At 40.5% G+C, this 16,557-nt stretch overlaps 1 protein-coding gene and 1 long non-coding RNA gene across 19 annotated transcripts in view; one reads left to right on the forward strand and one right to left on the reverse strand.

Annotated features, from left to right (window-relative positions):
* TSHZ2 (teashirt zinc finger homeobox 2) overlaps window positions 1–16,557 on the forward strand; it is a 911,650-nt gene that overhangs the window by 208,563 nt on the left and 686,530 nt on the right. The gene's annotated exons all lie outside the window — the stretch shown is intronic.
* Window positions 3,387–16,557, reverse strand: part of LOC140687464 (uncharacterized) — a 30,079-nt gene continuing 16,908 nt past the window's right edge. Inside the window, exons 2-3 of the long non-coding RNA XR_012061830.1 lie at window positions 5,054–5,250; window positions 3,387–3,588 (exon numbers count right to left, since the gene is read on the reverse strand). This is a non-coding gene — a long non-coding RNA (uncharacterized lncRNA). The remainder of the gene's footprint in view (window positions 3,589–5,053; window positions 5,251–16,557) is intronic.

Below are 16,557 nucleotides of genomic sequence, written 5' to 3' on the forward strand. Positions count from 1 at the left end.
GTTAAATTAGTATGGGCGAACAATTGGCAGATTACGGTTTGAGGTAGGAAGATCAGAAGGCGCAAGGACATATTCAATATCTGACATGCTTTCTGAGCAAATCCTGGTTCTGCAGGATGCTTCTGGGCTCACTTAATGCTGATGATGGTCCCTCCTTTCAGCATATAAATGATGCTGCTTGCCTAAGGTATTAAAAGCCACTCCAAGCTCATAACAGGGATAATTATCTCCAGGCTAACTGGTCCTCCTGCTTTGACAAGGTCTTACCTGAGCGCCCCTTGCAACCCTGTTCTTTCTTCCTCCTCTGTAGTTCACCATCCTTGCTCTTCCTCTTTGCTGAACAAGAAGCATATTCCCACTGTATTCATTTTCTAAAACTGCTGTAACCAACTACCACAAACTGGGTGGCTAAAAAACAACAGAAATTCTTTACTCATGGTTCTGGAGGCTAGGAGTCTGAGATGAAGGTGTTGTCAGGGTCATGTTCCCTTTGAAGGTTCTAGGAGGGTAATCTATTCCATGTCTTTTCTTTAAGCTTCTGGTGTGCTGCCAGTCTTAGGTGTTCCTTGGTTTGTAGACCCATCACTCCAATATCTGCCTCAATTGTCACATGGCAGTCTCCCTGTCTGTCCCTGTCTTTTTTCTTCTTAGAAGGACACTGTTGGATTAGAGCCTCACCCTAATCCAGTATGACCTCATCTGAATTTTATTACATCTTCAAAGACCCTATTTCCAAACAAGGTCTTATTCACAGGTACAGGGAGTTAGGATTTCAGCCTATCTTTTTGGGGAGTGTACTTTGATCCATAACCCACCTCATGACTTCTACCTTAAGTTCTCTTCTATTAACTCTTTCCATGCTGGCTTCTTCCTAGCTTTCAGGAAGACCATCTCAAAAGCCACCTTCTCAGGATCCTTCCCTGACCACCCCTTCTCTACTACAAACCTCCCAACTTCCTGTCATCACTGGACTTTATTTCTTTCACAGACCTTATCAACCACCTGAAATGTAGTCCCCCTGCCTCTCTCCACAGGAATATAAACTCCTAGGAGAAGATGCTACGCACGTCTTGTTGACTGCTCTATTCCCAGAGTGTAGTTTGGTATCTGAAATAAAATACGTGCTTGATAACTCTTCATTGAATAAAAAAAAATCCTGATCAGAGAATTTGGGAAATATGGGAAGCTGTAGGTGAAAAGGCTAAAGACTGAGATAATATATTTCCATCAGGTCCATTAGAGGACAGGTATTTAACTGGTCATTTAACAAATATTTATTGAACATCTATCATGTGCCAGGCTCTGTTCTAAGTTATAGCAGCAACTAAGAGAGACAAAAATCCTGTCCTCACAGAACTTGTAACTGGATGAGAGAAGAACCCCCCATAAGACCAGCAGCTATCATGTATTGAGCGCTTACTATCTGCCAGGAACAGTGTAGAGCACCTGTGATGTCAACCCTGTAAAAATGATGGGAGGCAAGTGCTATTATCAATTTTACTTCTTCCTGGTAAGGAAGCAGTTTTAGAGCTGTCAAATACATCACCCCATTTACTTAGCCATGAGCAGGGGAGCAGAGATTCCTCTCAAGCAGCAGATTCCATTCCCCACCCTCTTAACTGTTCCCTTGTGCAACTCCAGAAGAAAATATAATCTCAATTAATGCCAGCTGGACGCTTATGCAGTTGGTGCTGTAATCAGCTCTATTTTCCTGAGGAGGAAATGAAGCACAGAGAACTTAAAGAGCTGCCGTACATTCACACACCTACCCGGTCGTCGTGCAGGAGGGAGACCACTGTGATTTGGCTCCAGGTGTTTGTAAGCACTGCCTTTAGTGTTCTCTTCTCAAGCTTGTGGGCTTGTAGGGAGCTATAGCAGGAGCATCCTTTTTAACCAAGTTCACATCCCAGGGCTCTCAAACTCTAAAGGGTACAAGAATCACTCGTCCTTCTGAATCAGCAAGGCACATATTTGCACTGTCCTTGAGTGACCTTCTCGCTTTCCACGACTCTTTGATGCCTCATTCATGTCTGTGTTCTTATGACAGACTCTGTGCTACAGGATGGGTCCCGGGACTCGGGGCTCAGTGGACTGAATCACTCCCTCTCTGTATCCCCTGAAATAGACAGCTGTCCAGGCCTCCTTCTGGTAACAGCACCTAAATTTCCTTTTGGGGAATCATGCATCCCTCCTCCCAGTCCATGAGCTTTGGAGAGGTATGACTCCTCCCCCTACTCCAGGTGTGACGACAGCTGACCCGAATGTGGCCAGTTATAATGCTGGGCACTTTAATGGGTTTAATTGGGAATAAGTAACCATCTTTTCGCTAGGACCACAAAGTTCATAGGATGGAAGTTTGGTGCTTTGTTACTATGTAGGGAGAGTCAGCCAAAGAATAAAGCCACATTAAGAGATGAAGAGATGAGAAATAGAGTCCTGATGAAATCTTGGGATTGCCAGATCTAGCTCTGCCCAAAGGTACAATATCATTTTAACTTTAATGGTATATAAGACTATAAAGGCCCCTTTTTGCTTAAGTCCAATTAAATTAGGTTTTTGACACTTGCCAAAAGACTCCCAAGTGTAACATCTTCAGGCAAATTTCCCTTGTACTCCAGAAGAATTTCCCTGAGGAACCGAATTGGCTTATGATAGTATTTCACACTAAGGTGTGAATGACTGAAGTGTTGACTTAACCATTGGGATGGTCTGAGGGGTAAAGCAGTGTTTGAAGGCAGCTGGAGGGTACTGGTAGGTACTTTGAAAATATTCTGAGTCTTTATCTAAATTGAATGTTTTCTTCGAGTGCTGGTAAATACTTAGCCAATTGCAAGTACATTTCTAGTTTTAAACAAAAGATAGTTCCTGTGAGAAAAAGTTCTCATCATTGTTTCTTTCGTATTTGGTTCCTATAGCATGGGTTTGAAACATGAAAGTCCAAGAGTTTAATTTTTCTTTAATTGAGGTGTAGTTGATGTAAAATATTATGTAAGTTTCAGGTGTACAACATAGTGATTCACAATTTTTAAAGGTTATACTCCATTTATAGTTATTATAAAACATCTGCTATATTCTCTGTGCTGTACAGTATATCCTTGTATCTTACTTATTTTATAAATAGTAGTTTGTACCTCTTAATCCCCTACCCTTATCTTGCCCTTCCTCTTACCTCTCCCGTCTGATAACCACATTTGTTTTATTTGTGAGTCTGTTTCTTTTTTGTTATATTCACTAGTTTGTTTATTTTTTAGATTCCACATATGTTATATATATATATATATGTATATATATATATATACACACACACACACACACACACACACACATAGTATCTGTCTTCCTGTCTGGCTTGTTTCACTAAGCATAATACACTCCAAGTCCATCCATGTTGCTGCCAGTGGCAAAATTTTATTATTTTTATGACTGAGTAGTATTCCATTGTATGTACATTTATGTGTGTGTATAGATACAGATACAGGTATATCATCTTCTTTATCCGTTCATATGTTGATGGACACCTGGGGATGAGCACGTGGAAAAGAGGGAATACTTGTACACTGTTGGTGGGAATGTAAATTGCTGCAATCCCTGTAGAAAACAACAGTGTTTAGCTTCTCAAAAAAACTGAAAATAAAACTAACATATGACCCAGCAATTCCATTCTGGGTATATAACTGAAAAAAACTGAAAACACTTATTAGAAAAGATACATGCACCCCAGTGTTCACAGCAGCATTATTTATAATAGCCAAGAAATGGAAGCAACCCAAGAGTTTTAATTTTTGCATGCCCCTCCTCCCTTTCCCGTCTCCTACCCCACCACACATACCCGTCCCATCCCCAAAGGTAAAAAGCACAAGGATCCACTCACTTTTAAAGACTACAAACTCCTCTCCATGAAAAGGAAGGGTGTGACTCATAGGTGATTTAAGATCATACAATGAAATTGCAAGGTCTCTCTTTACTTTCTTAAGTTTTTAGAAATTACAAAACAAATACGACTTCATTATAGCAAGTGCAGCTGTGTAGTGTATGAGAAATTTTTTTCTCTACTCCCCTGCATCTCTCATCTCTCTTAAAGTCACTGGTATTAAATATCTAATGCACATTCTTCTGTTCCTTTTCCTACGGCCTTATAAGCAGATGCAAAAACATGTAGGTACATGTATGTATGTGCTCCTCTGTGTCAGGTACACATGCATACTCTTTATTTACATACTCTTGTACACTGTTGCTTTTGGATATATTTTCAAAGTTCAAAGAGCTAGTGAGAAGCAGAACAGAGATTTTGAACCCAAGAGGTTTGATAACTGTAATACACATTGTGCTGAAGCACTATGCATGTTGTTTCTTCAAGTACTCAAGATGGGATTTCGGGCTTGGGTGACAGAATTCCAAGAACCCTCTGAAATTTTATGCAGAAAGTTGGACGAAGTTTAATTTATTTTGTTCATTTCTCAGTGGCTGGCAATTTAATCATGCACCCTGATTTTAAAATATTTTGAGCATACTCCCCAAATTTGTATATTTATTTACAAATCATGCCTTTGTACTAAAGTACTGATATCTTATGTCCACTGTAAAGCATAAATAAAAAGGTAGAACTTTAAACAAGATAAAAACTGAAATAAACAATCTAATCTATTTTATTTATTAATAATATAAAACCTCTTTGCTGTCACTAAACAAAATTAGTATTAAATGTGAACTGCATGCTAAATTTTTTATGTTTCCTGACTTGTGATGGCTTCATGTTATTTCAAGCATACCAAGACCCAGCACGTACTTGGATGGGGGCTGTTGTTCTGGTTACCTTGGGCTGTGTATCCAGTTATCCCCAAATTTGGTGGTTTAAACCAACAATTTTACTTGCTCACATTTTCTGGGTCAGGAATTAGGAAAGGGCTCAGTTGGATGGTACTCATTTTGAGTCCCTCATTGGTGTAGCCCAATGTTGGCCAAGGCTATAGTCACATGAAGATCTGATGGGCTGGACGTCTGAGGGGTCCCATTCACATGTCTGGCAGCACAGGGACTCAGCTGGGGCTATTACCCGGATCACATTCATGTAGCCTCTCCACCTTGATGGTCTCAGTGTAGTTGGACTTCTAACCTGGCAGCTTGCTTCCCGCAGGAAACAAGCATCCCAAGAAAACCAGATGGAGAGTCTGCGCGGCTTTTCCTGACTTAGCCTCATGAGTCACACCGTGTTCTTTCCTTCATAAGCTGTTCGTCAAAGTGGTTATAAGCCTGCCCAAATTTAAGAAGTAGGGAATTAGACTATGCCTCTTTAATAAGCAAATTAACAAGATCACGTTGTAAGCCGCATGTGGGATGGGAGATATTGTTGGAGATATCCTTGGAAAATATAGTCTGCTCCGTTTATCTTTACAGAATGCATGGCTTGTTAATACATATTTGTGGATTACCTACTATGCATCAGGCTAAAAATGAGGAAGCAATGTTGAAAAAAAATGTCCCTGCCCTTCTGGAGTCTACATTCTAGTACAGAAAATATTGGACCATGGATATAAATGTAAATCTATGTTGAAAATAATCATCTTGGTAACTCTGTGGGTTTTGGGTTTGATTTCCTGGCAGATCTGAGTTGATCATCACTATTTTCATCACAACATAACTGACAAAATGCTCATACTAGGAGTCGGAGCGGTTCTGCTGGTTTTCTTGTCGTATGTATGCAGATACTTGCATTGTTGGTATTTCCTTCAACTCAGATTTCTTTGCAGGAATTTTTAAGCCACTCGTCCTGTCCTTTTTGTGAGAGCTGCTATAGTTAAGCGCAGATAGTGCAATCTGTGAATCCATATTACTGGGTATGTATAAATTGTGAAAAACCTCAGAAAGCTGTAGGCTAGAAGGAATAAGAATTCTGCTAGGTTGTAGGATTCCCATCTTCTTTTAGGACTCTCGCAACACCATATGCAACCGACTCAGATCAAGTGAGACAAGTGCCAAGCTGCTTATTAAAATATAACAAAGCTTAATTTCTTTCTTATTTTTAGTACGAAATAAGCATAAATGGAAGGTCTAATGTTGTCTTTTTTTCCCCTGCCTATTTTCTACTTTGGAGGCTACTGCTCTAGACAAAATCTGAAAATGCTTCCTTGTCCTTAACCAGTTAAAAGAGCGTGATGCTTCCAGAAAGGACACAGTCCTCAAAATGCAACAGCCCCCACCTCATCTACTTTAGTGCCTTCCCTTGAGGGATGAAGCGAAAGGAGCTGGAATAAGTTGTATCTCGAAGGAAGTTGCCTGACATACAATGTTGTTTGAATTAAAGCAAATGCAAATGAGAAGCCTGTGATGGTTTAAATAGATAGAGGAGGGCATTTTTATTTTTTCAGTTGCTTGTCTGCTTTGGGTGGAGATTATGTGCTTTGAGGAATCTTACAAATGTTTTTGTCTGTATATTAGAATATCTCAGGCTTTCCTGTCTGGAAGCCTTTGTGCTCTTATTGTCTGAAGAATCTACAAAGAGCGATATGACTCTTGTAAATGGAGCTGGAATGTGAGATATTCTTGTTCCTTTCTTGCTAGGGGCCAGTTGCTTTTATTCCTGAGTTGATGCATCAGTGACCAGGCTTATTGCTCCCAGAATCCATGTTAAAGCACACAAGCCACAGAGATTTTCTCAGATGTGCTGTGAACTCAGTCTAGGCTTATCTCAATTCTGGTGAAGTAATTCAGACATGAATAGCATTAAAGATACTAACAGTAAAGCTAATATTAATTCTAATAGCTAAGAGCTACTCAAGTGCCTCTTCCTTGCCAGGTACTGTGCTAGGTAGTCACATAGAGTTAATCCTTACTCCTCATAACAACTCTTTGAGGTATATACTATTGTTTTTCCATCAATGAAAGGAATTGCCCTGAGGTTCAGAGAACTCGAGCAACTTCAGTAACAGTGGCTGAATGCAAGGAGTGTATACTGGGTTGAATAGTCTGAGGCCAGGGTTGCAAGGTTAGTGATTTCTAGGTATAGATTTTTAGCTCTGTGTTCATCCTATGTTAATGCCAGAAGTTGTAGGCAGAATTCTAACATGATCCATAGTGACCCTTGCCCTGGATAATCCCCTCTCCTTGAGTGTAGGAGGAATCTGTGACTATGCTGAACTATTACTTCTATGGAAAAAAGGATTTTTGCTGATATAAATTAAGATGTGTAATCAATTGACCTTAAGATAGAGCAGTTGTCTTAGGTGGGCCTGACCTAATCAGGTGAAACCTTGAAGGAGAAACTGAGCTCTTCCTGAAGAAAGAGATTTAAAGAATGAGAGGGATTTGACATGAGGGAGAGTGTCCATTGCTGGCTGTGAAGGTGGAGAGTGGGTGTGGCATCTATGAGCTGTGAGTGGCCCCTGCTAGCACCCATCAAGAAAATAAGGACTTAAGTTCCTACAATCTTAAGGAACTGGATTATGTCAAGAATCGGAATGAGGTAGGAAATGAATCTTTCTCCAGTGCCCCAGATATGATGATGCTCAGCCCACTCCTGGGTTTCAGCTTTGTAGGATCCTAAGCAGAAAACCCATCCAGGCCCTGCTGGGACTCTGGCCTATAGAACCAAGAGTTGATTAATGGATGGCATTGTAAGCTGTTAAACTGATGGTAATATGTCACACAGCAATAGAAAACTAATATACCATGCGTGCCTTTTTTATACTTAGATTAACTGAAGTGTCACAAAAGCGGTTCTTTCTTTTGATTTTTAAAAATCATCTTTGTCTTCTGCTTTACACATGCCACGTGGAGCAGTTCTGAGACGGTTAGGTTTTTACTGCTAGTTAAATAGGTGTCTACAGATTCTGATTATCAGTCTCTCATTAGCAAAGTGATTGGGTTTGGCAGCATCTATTTTAGCTATTTTGAGGGTCATTTCTTGTGCTTTTTGCTGGCTTTTGGATTATTCTACATGTGGAAGTTGGCAGAGAAGTGAGCTCTGAGTGACTGAGGTATCGTGGAATATTTTGTTATCAGGGCATCCCACTCATCTCCATCTTATTTTGAAGCAAGTTCAGGTCTGAGTCCACTGAAACAAGAGAGCTGCCATGATGAAGGAGCAAACCCGCAAATAAGACAATTTTTAAAGGTTGTTTGTTCATGTCTTTAGCGAAACAGAACTGTTCCTTGAATTCCGTTTTCTGCTGATTGTTTTGGGAACCTCTAGAAACGAAGAGTGCATTTGGCTCTGCTATGGTACACTTCTATTTTGCATACTGACATGCATATTAACAAGAAAAAGGTCAGTGATGAGGACAGCACTGCTTGTCGGTGTGACAGCCAACATTTACCTGAGCCTTCTTGATACACTGCAGTTTAAAATAATTTAGTAAAATAATTGTCATGATTGATTTTTATTTTCTTTTTGGACCCAGAGTTCACCCTCGTGGCTCTGGGGCTAGGTAACTTTCAGATGCTTAAATTTCCTTTTGATGGAAATTCATTTCTTAAGTTCTGGGTGGATGACAAATTTTGATTAAAATCACAAACTCTTTTACAATTTTTTGGCAAAAGCTGGTGAACCCAGTTGCTGTTGACGTATCCTTTGAGCAACATCTGTTCATGGAGTGACATTAGAATGGCAGAAAATGAATCATTGGGATTTTTTGAGCATAATCTTCTTGCTTATAAATCACATATCTTCTGAGGATGTTGGTGGGAGCCCTGAGAGGAAGGTGGGCATTTAAACATTGCTGTCACAATAGTAATAGCCATGTAGCTTTACCTGATAATTCTATGTCCACCAATAGTAAGATCACACTTTTGCAAAAAGAGAAGAGAAAATGGTTTCTACTTAGAATGACTTACTGCTTTCACTGATGCAAAAACAGTGATGTGTTTGAAGAGCATGCATAATGACACTTAGACCAAAAGAAAAGAAGAGATGCCCACAGAGAGCCATAAAAACACGAGGAAAATAATCCCGGTTCAATTTGAGAAACAGTTATTGATCACCTACTATGTCTGATGATTCGGTGCTTCTCACAAAATCTAACAAGAATGATGTCATGTTTTACATCAACTCGCTTAGCATCTCCCAGGAAAGAGGAAACAGAAAATTATCTGCAGTAAATATCTGCTCTCTTTTCCATTTCAGCAACCATTCTTTCTTCTGATTTTCCACAGTGTCATTCTTCTCCATTCTTAGGCCAAGAATTGTAGAGAGAGCTGACCTCATTACTACTCCTAAATCCAGGCATGCCCACGTGACCAGGCTAAGCCAATTGCACAGCAATATGTTCAAGTGGCCCTCTGACCCAATGTAGTACAATGATATTCAATCTTGCCAGATCTCAGAACTAGAGGGAGACAAGTTCATATCTGCTGTACTTCCTCCTAATAGAACTTCTGGGTAATGTCTAGGGGCTACCACATAGAGAAAGCTCATCTGAAAATGAAGCCAAGCACAGTAGAAATCAGAGTTTAGAGACTGACAGAGATCAAGACCTTAGGGTGGCATTTGGGCTCCTGGATCGCGCTATGCCTGAAGCTACATTTACTTCTTGGTATGTCCAGGTGTGTAAACCAATACATTTTCCTTTTTTGTTTAAATCAGTATGTTAAATTTCTCTCATTCTCTCTTCAAAGATTGGTATGTTTAATTGTTACTATGCTTATTGTTATGGGTTGTGTCCCTCTCAAAAGATATGTTGAAATCCTAACACATAGTACCTCAGAATATGACTTTACTTGAACATAGGGTTGTTGCAGATATAAGTGGTTAAGATGAGGTCCTACTGGAGTAGGGAAAGCCCTAATCCAAAATGACCATTGTCCTTATAAGAAGAAGAGAAAAGAGGGATCACCATGGGAAAACAGAGGAGGAGACTGGAGCTGAGTTGTCACAAGTCAAAGAATACCTGGGGATTCCAGAAGCTGGAAGAGATAAGGAAGAATCCTCTCCCTAGAGTCTTCAGAGAGCGCATGACCTGGCTGACACCTTCTTTTTGGACTGCTAGCCTCCAGAACTGTGAAGCAATGAATTCCTGCTGTTTTGAGCCATCTAATTTCTGGTACCTTTTTAACAGCAGCCCTGGAAAACTAATGAACCAGTAAATGCACCAGCTTCTAAAAATTATTTTAGAAAAAGTCTCCAAAAGGAAAATTACCCTTGCATTGGTTCTTTAAAGACATTTAAAAATATAAACAGGCAAAAAAGGCGAAGTTCCCTGAGCAAAGGAGCTCATGGATGTAGAGGTATATCTGGTGACTTGCAAGGAGACGGTGTTTCTCCAGCAAGATGGACGTGGAGGTTTCAGGAGGCATGAAGCAAGATGTGCAGGTGTAGGCCACACCGCAAAGGGATTTCTGCTTCACATCACAGAAATTAAATTCTAATTTGAGGGCAGTGGGGATCCAGGTATTTTAGCAGACAGTTCTTGATAGACATTTTGATAGACATTTTAAAACACATTTGGAATTATTGAGGTCTATGAATTTTTGACACCCTTTCCTCAATACTATTGACACCTGGGGCTGGATAATTCTCTGTTGTGAGGACTGTCCTGTTCTCTGTAGGATGTGGAGAAGCATCCATGTCTTCTACCCACTAGATGCCAGTAACTCCCCTATCACAGTAGTGACAACCAAAAATGTCTTCAGGCATTGCCAAATGTCCCCTGGGGATCAAAATTACCTCTGACTGAGAACTTCTGCTCCAGACATTAAAGAGATAAGATTCATTCTTCAGTCAACAAATATCACAAGCTTATTGTATGCCTGGCACTGTCCTAGGCACTTGGAGTAATAAATGAGTGTGAGAAATGAGGTTCTTACCTCCGAGGAGCTTGGCTTCCAGCAGGATGGCTTCATCCTGCATTTGTAGCTGTTGTGCCTGCTGAGCCCCAGATGCTGTCCAAGCTTTATGGGAAAGAACAGCCACCAGAGACACAATTCCTGCCATTGTCACACCTACATCCCAGTAGGGGCGTGTAGTATGGGTTGCTGGGGCACCTCTACATATCTATCCTCACTTCATTCTCATAATGAACCTTTATTTTGAGCTGGGCACGTACCCTTGGGATAAAACCTACGTTTCCTCGTCTCTCTTGTATTTCCTTTGAATGTACTGTGATTAAATTTAGCCAATGAGATGTAAGTAACAGAGGGGGCACCCTTGGGAAGGCTCCTCAAAGCAGATGGAGGTCGTGATGCTTTCCCCTCCTTCCTCTTCTACTGGCTGGAACGCGGATTTGATCTCTGGATTTCTAGCTAACACCTTGGAGAATATGATATGTGGTAGACAGTAAGATCACCCTCTGAAGATGCCCATGTCCTATTTCCCATAACTTGTGAATGTCACCTTACATGGCAAAGGGAACATTACAGATATGATTAAGTTAATGATATAGAGATGGAGAAATTATCTAGGTAGGCCACATGGAATTAGTAGGGTGATCAGATAAGAATGGGGTCAAGGGTCTTTTTGTGTGAAAAGAGTGGGACCTGTTCAACTATTTTAGGCAGAAGGAATAGTCAGGCAAATGTAGACGGGAGCTTCATTTATTAGAAGGCCATTGTGACTGGAGCATCAATAGAAATGGAGAAAGATACTGTCAGATGGTGCCAGACCAAGATAAGGAATTTGGCCTCTAGTCTAAGTGTTGTGGGGGTGAGGTCTTAAGTGGAAGTCATTGGCTCCAATGCACATTTTAGAGAGATCTCTCTGCATAATGCCTTTTCGAGCATGTGAAATGTTGATCCACCATATGGCATGGTCCAGTTTTGTCATGCCAGCTTTCATGGGTCCCTCTTGGGGCCTTAAAAATTATATTATAGGTAATGACTAATGTTTATGTGAATTATGATCCAGGACACCAGAGTTAGTCTGCCTTTATTTATTTATTTATTTATTTATTTTTGTGGTTGCTGCATCAGATATAGCCTTCTATGAGGCTGACAAATATAAGTACTTGGGAGTATTTTATGGACCAATGAAATATTAATGGACCTGGAGGTGCTTTAAGTTTATTTATAAAGTGTAGGTCATCTATAGGTCAGATACCATTATAGCAAATTCAGTTGTCATGAGTATCTCTGAAAAATTTGTTTTTTAAGCTCCAAACCCGTGTCTTATTTATTTCCAACAATATGTACTCTAGCCCCACAATTTGTTAAATGCAATTCCAAAATCGAAAAACCACCTGAAAACCAAACTTAGTTTATTTTAAACTTTTAAATAATTAATCTGATGACCAAAACTAAATTAAACTGACATGACTATATGTATTTTGTTTACCCTGCTGAGTGGGAATATTCTTATGGTTCACTGTAGAAATATTGAGTTCGATTACAGGGATCTGCCCCAGTCCCGTTAGAGAGTGTTACTTCTTATATCTGCTCTGAATTACCTAAGACCCAAGTAATACCTGAATTTAAAAAATATATTGGGCCTGAAGGGTTCCAGATGGAGGATTATGGACTGATGCAGCCATGCATGACCATTTCTTCAGAATTCATAAGAAAATCATTTGAAATGTAATTGGTAATATTTGAAAGTTGGGGAAACATGTAAGAGATCACAGACAGAGAAATAGCACAAATAGTAATAACACTTGCATTTGCCTGACTCACTAATTTTATGAAATATTTATATCACAAACATCTGTTTTGTTTGTGGATGGAGATGGGAAATTTTATCCTCCTATAAGCTCTGTGATGTCAGGGACTAGGATGATTGTTTTCAGCACTGTATCCTTAGTCTGCAACTGAGCCTGATAACTAGTAGATGCTCAGTAAATATTTGCAGAATGCAATTACTAAGTCAGTCGAGGAGCCTGGTGATCAGATTTTAGGTGACCTACCAGAGTTCTTGTGTCTTCCAGTATCTGCACCAGTGTTATCAATGCCTTGCCAAAATGAACAGAAATTGAAGCTCTTTCTGGGGTCATCAAAGGAATTAGACTATAAAGGAGGAAGAGGAATGCAAGGGTTTTTGTTTCAGTTGGACAAACCTAACCTATGTATGTAGCCAAGGGCCTTGTTTCTAGATAAAGAGACTCTGGTGGGTTCTAATCTGAGAGCATCACTGGCAGTGAGAGATTGTAAAAGCAACCTATTCACTCTGAAACATGAAACCTATTAAGTTGGAGGTATTGTAATTTTCAGTGTGAAACTGTGGTACCAGCGATTAAATTCTATTGTGTGTCTACAGTCCTTGTTACCAACGATGTTTCGTATTATTAACTGAGATTCTAAGAATATCAGCTCCTCATAGCTAAAGTGTTGTTCTCCTCAGGTTAAGTAATTTGTATACATCGAAGAATTTGTCCTTGATTCGTCTCTCATGTATCCTATTTAGAAGCCAGTCCTGTAGACTATACCTCCAAATATATTCTGTGTATATCCCCTTCTCTGCCCATGTGGTTCCCATTCGGAAAACTTCAACAGCTTCTGAGCTGATCTACGTGCTCTCTGTCCTTAACACAGCAGGCAAACTGCTCTCTTAAAAGATGGAAACTGTCTTAAATTGTGTTCCTTGGCAGAAAACTCCAAGATGAGAATTTGTGTGAAAGTAATTTGTTAAGGAGTGCCCTCCCAGGAAAGACCAGAACAGGAGTAAGGAAATGAAGTAAGGAAGGAAAGGAGGCAGAGCAAGCATGCAAACTCAAGATATCCTGGGGAAGCTGACTTAGACTTAGCCCACAGGAGAGACTTAGAGTATAAACACCACCTCAGACTGCCCCAATCAGGAGCAGGGGAGCTGGGGTATTGATACTCCTTGTACCTGTCAGTCATTTTTCAGAGCTGCAGCCAGGGCCTGTCCATTCCCAGACAACTCAGGCTCTGAGTATTCAGGAAGAAGACTATCCTTAAACTAGCCCCAGGAAATAAGCATGGTGAATACTTTCATTCTACTGGGAAGGAAACTGAGGCACAGGATGCTTACATAAATTGCCCACATCCACACAGTCAAGAGTGATGGAGATAGACTATGACCCCAGAGGTCTGTGTTACTGTCTGTCTTCTTACCCACAGCTTCAAATGATGCCAGAGTAGCGTACACACAGGAAGGGTGGGCAGCAGCAGGAGTGCCAGGGGAAATCTACAAAAACTGGCTTATAATTTTCCAGAGTGTCAGGAGAATCAAGGAAAGACTAAGGGATTATTCCAGACTAAGAGGAAAAAGACATAAGAACTAAATGCAACAGGAGAATCTGAACTTGATCCTTTTACTACAAAAGCCATTCCTAGGACAGTTGGAGAAACATGAATGGGATCTGAGGATTAGGGTGGTAGGAATATATCATGTTAGTTTCCTGATTTTGATGGTTGATCGGTTGATTGTGGTTATGTAAGACAATGTTTTTGTCTGTAGGAAATACACACTAAAGTGTTTGAGGGCATCAGTTAAGCAACTTACTCTTACAGTTCAAGGAAAAATGTTTCTTTTCTTCCATACTTGTAAATTTTCTGCACTTTTGAGATGGCTTCAAAGTTAAAAAAAAAGTTAAAAATCCTCAAGCAACACTTATTGAGTAATTATCTTAATTACAATTCTTAGCTTTGAATTTCAAAATAGATATTTAGTAAGAAAATAGTCTTAGAAGCTAGGCTTTTACAGGAAAGCACTGTTATTCTGGGAATTTCCCAAACTGGGCTTTTACATTCTCAGGAGCCAAGGCTTGGTGGGCAGACCACAAAGTAAAGCTTTGAGTGGGAAAGGTGAGGTTATGAATTCAGAGAAATTTCTGACCACGTTGGATGGGGAAAGCCCTTAGGAGCCAGGAGGAGGAGCCCAGAAATGTGGCCAGGATTGAGGAGGGCAGAAATTCTGACAGGAGTATCCTGGTTTTAGATTTGGGGTCACCTATGACTTTGGGTCTAGAATGTAACTCTTTAGTTTGAAGTTTGGGGAGAATGTAAACCCTTCAGGGTAGTACTGTATTTGGCACAAGGGTGCCTCTGACCTGCTTCTAGGCACTAGTCAGCCTGAGCAGCCTCACAGGGTGCCCCATACCCAGGCACAACAGGGGAACAGTCAACTTCTCTACCAAGGAGAATGTGGAAATGTTGTCTGTTCCATTTGCCTAGAAGAAGACTGGATTCAGGAAAAGAAAGTTTAGGTGACTGGGACTTCAAGTCATGTAGAGAGGAAGTGGTAATATCCATGGTCATTAACGTGAGATCCAACACAGAACCCAAACGAGGGGGTAGGTTCAACTCCATCTTGGTAGACATCAGTCCAGAATGCTCATTGAGCAGGGAGGCCACACTATATGGCAGTCATTGTAGTAAGGATGGCGGGGTGGTGATGCCTGAAGACCATGAACAGAAGAAACCAATGTGGAAGGGGAGCTCGGGGGCTAGACAAACCTTCCCAGAACTATTAGGACATAATCTTTCCAGGGTACCCTGATGCATCTGGGAAAGGAGGCAAGAACCCTGAGACTGGAGAGAAACTCTGCAAGGTTGGAAAATTACTCCAAAAGAAAATTTCATAAAAAGATTAGTGATGTCTTCAATTGATAAATGCTATCAGTCCTAATGACACTTGAGAACAAAAATATTATATGTTAGAGAAAATGATTTATGTACCATGATTCCCTCTCCCCCCTTTACTCACAGAGTCATAGTTTGAAATGTTAACTTTTTTAGAGAAATGATGAAGGTGATGAAACTAATTAGGAGGTATGAGAATGAGGTTAAAGGCATCCTTTGATAACATGTTCAGAGAAGCCTCTTCTAGAACTGAGACCTGACTAAAGAGAAGAAACCAGGAATGGGACATTGGGAGAAAAGTGTGCCAGGAAAAAGAAATAGCCCAGGCAAAGGCCCTGAAATGTTATTAAGCTTGGTATGGTTTAGGTCACAAAAGGAGGCCAATGGGGCTGGAGTGTAGAAGGTTAGGGGTGGAGAGACTGAGGATGAGGATGGAGAGGTAGCAGGGTCCAGACTATGTACGTAGGCCACAGTAAGGAGGTCTGGATTTCACGTTAAGGGTAATGAGCACCCATGAAGGAGTTTTAAGGATGAGCACAGTGTGATCAAAATTGTGTCTTGAAGTGATCATTATGGCCTATTGGGTAGAAAATGGAAGCTAAGAGAATGGGAAGGAGGCTATTGTGATGAACAGTCAGAGATGGAGTGAAGTGGGTGTCTTCAGGGTATAATCTGGACATGAAACTCCCAGAACTTGCTGAAGGATTGGCTGTAGGAAAGAGGGAAAGCGAGAAATTAATGATAATTCTCCAGGTTTCAGCTTGAGTAAGTCAGTAGTGGTGGAGTAGATAGAGCCACCCACTGAAATGGGAAGATTGGAACAGAAAAGTCTGGGATGGGTTGGGGTTGCTCTTCCAGGGCTAATTCTTGAGTACTTACTCATCTCTCAATCAACACTGAAAAACAAAGATGTCTGTCAAACCATAACCTCTGCTTCCAGCATCAGGGATGATGACAACACATACCATACAGCTGCTATGAAACCATTTCTGAGGCCATGTGTTTCCATATAAGGTTTTCATTTAGTTGGTAATTTATAATGGCACTTTTTACATTTGCACTTGGATGCCTTGCTGTAATTAAAATAACTCCTGA

This window comes from Vicugna pacos, chromosome 19 (assembly GCF_048564905.1).
Source record: "Vicugna pacos chromosome 19, VicPac4, whole genome shotgun sequence".
NCBI classification, from domain to species: Eukaryota; Metazoa; Chordata; class Mammalia; order Artiodactyla; family Camelidae; genus Vicugna; species Vicugna pacos.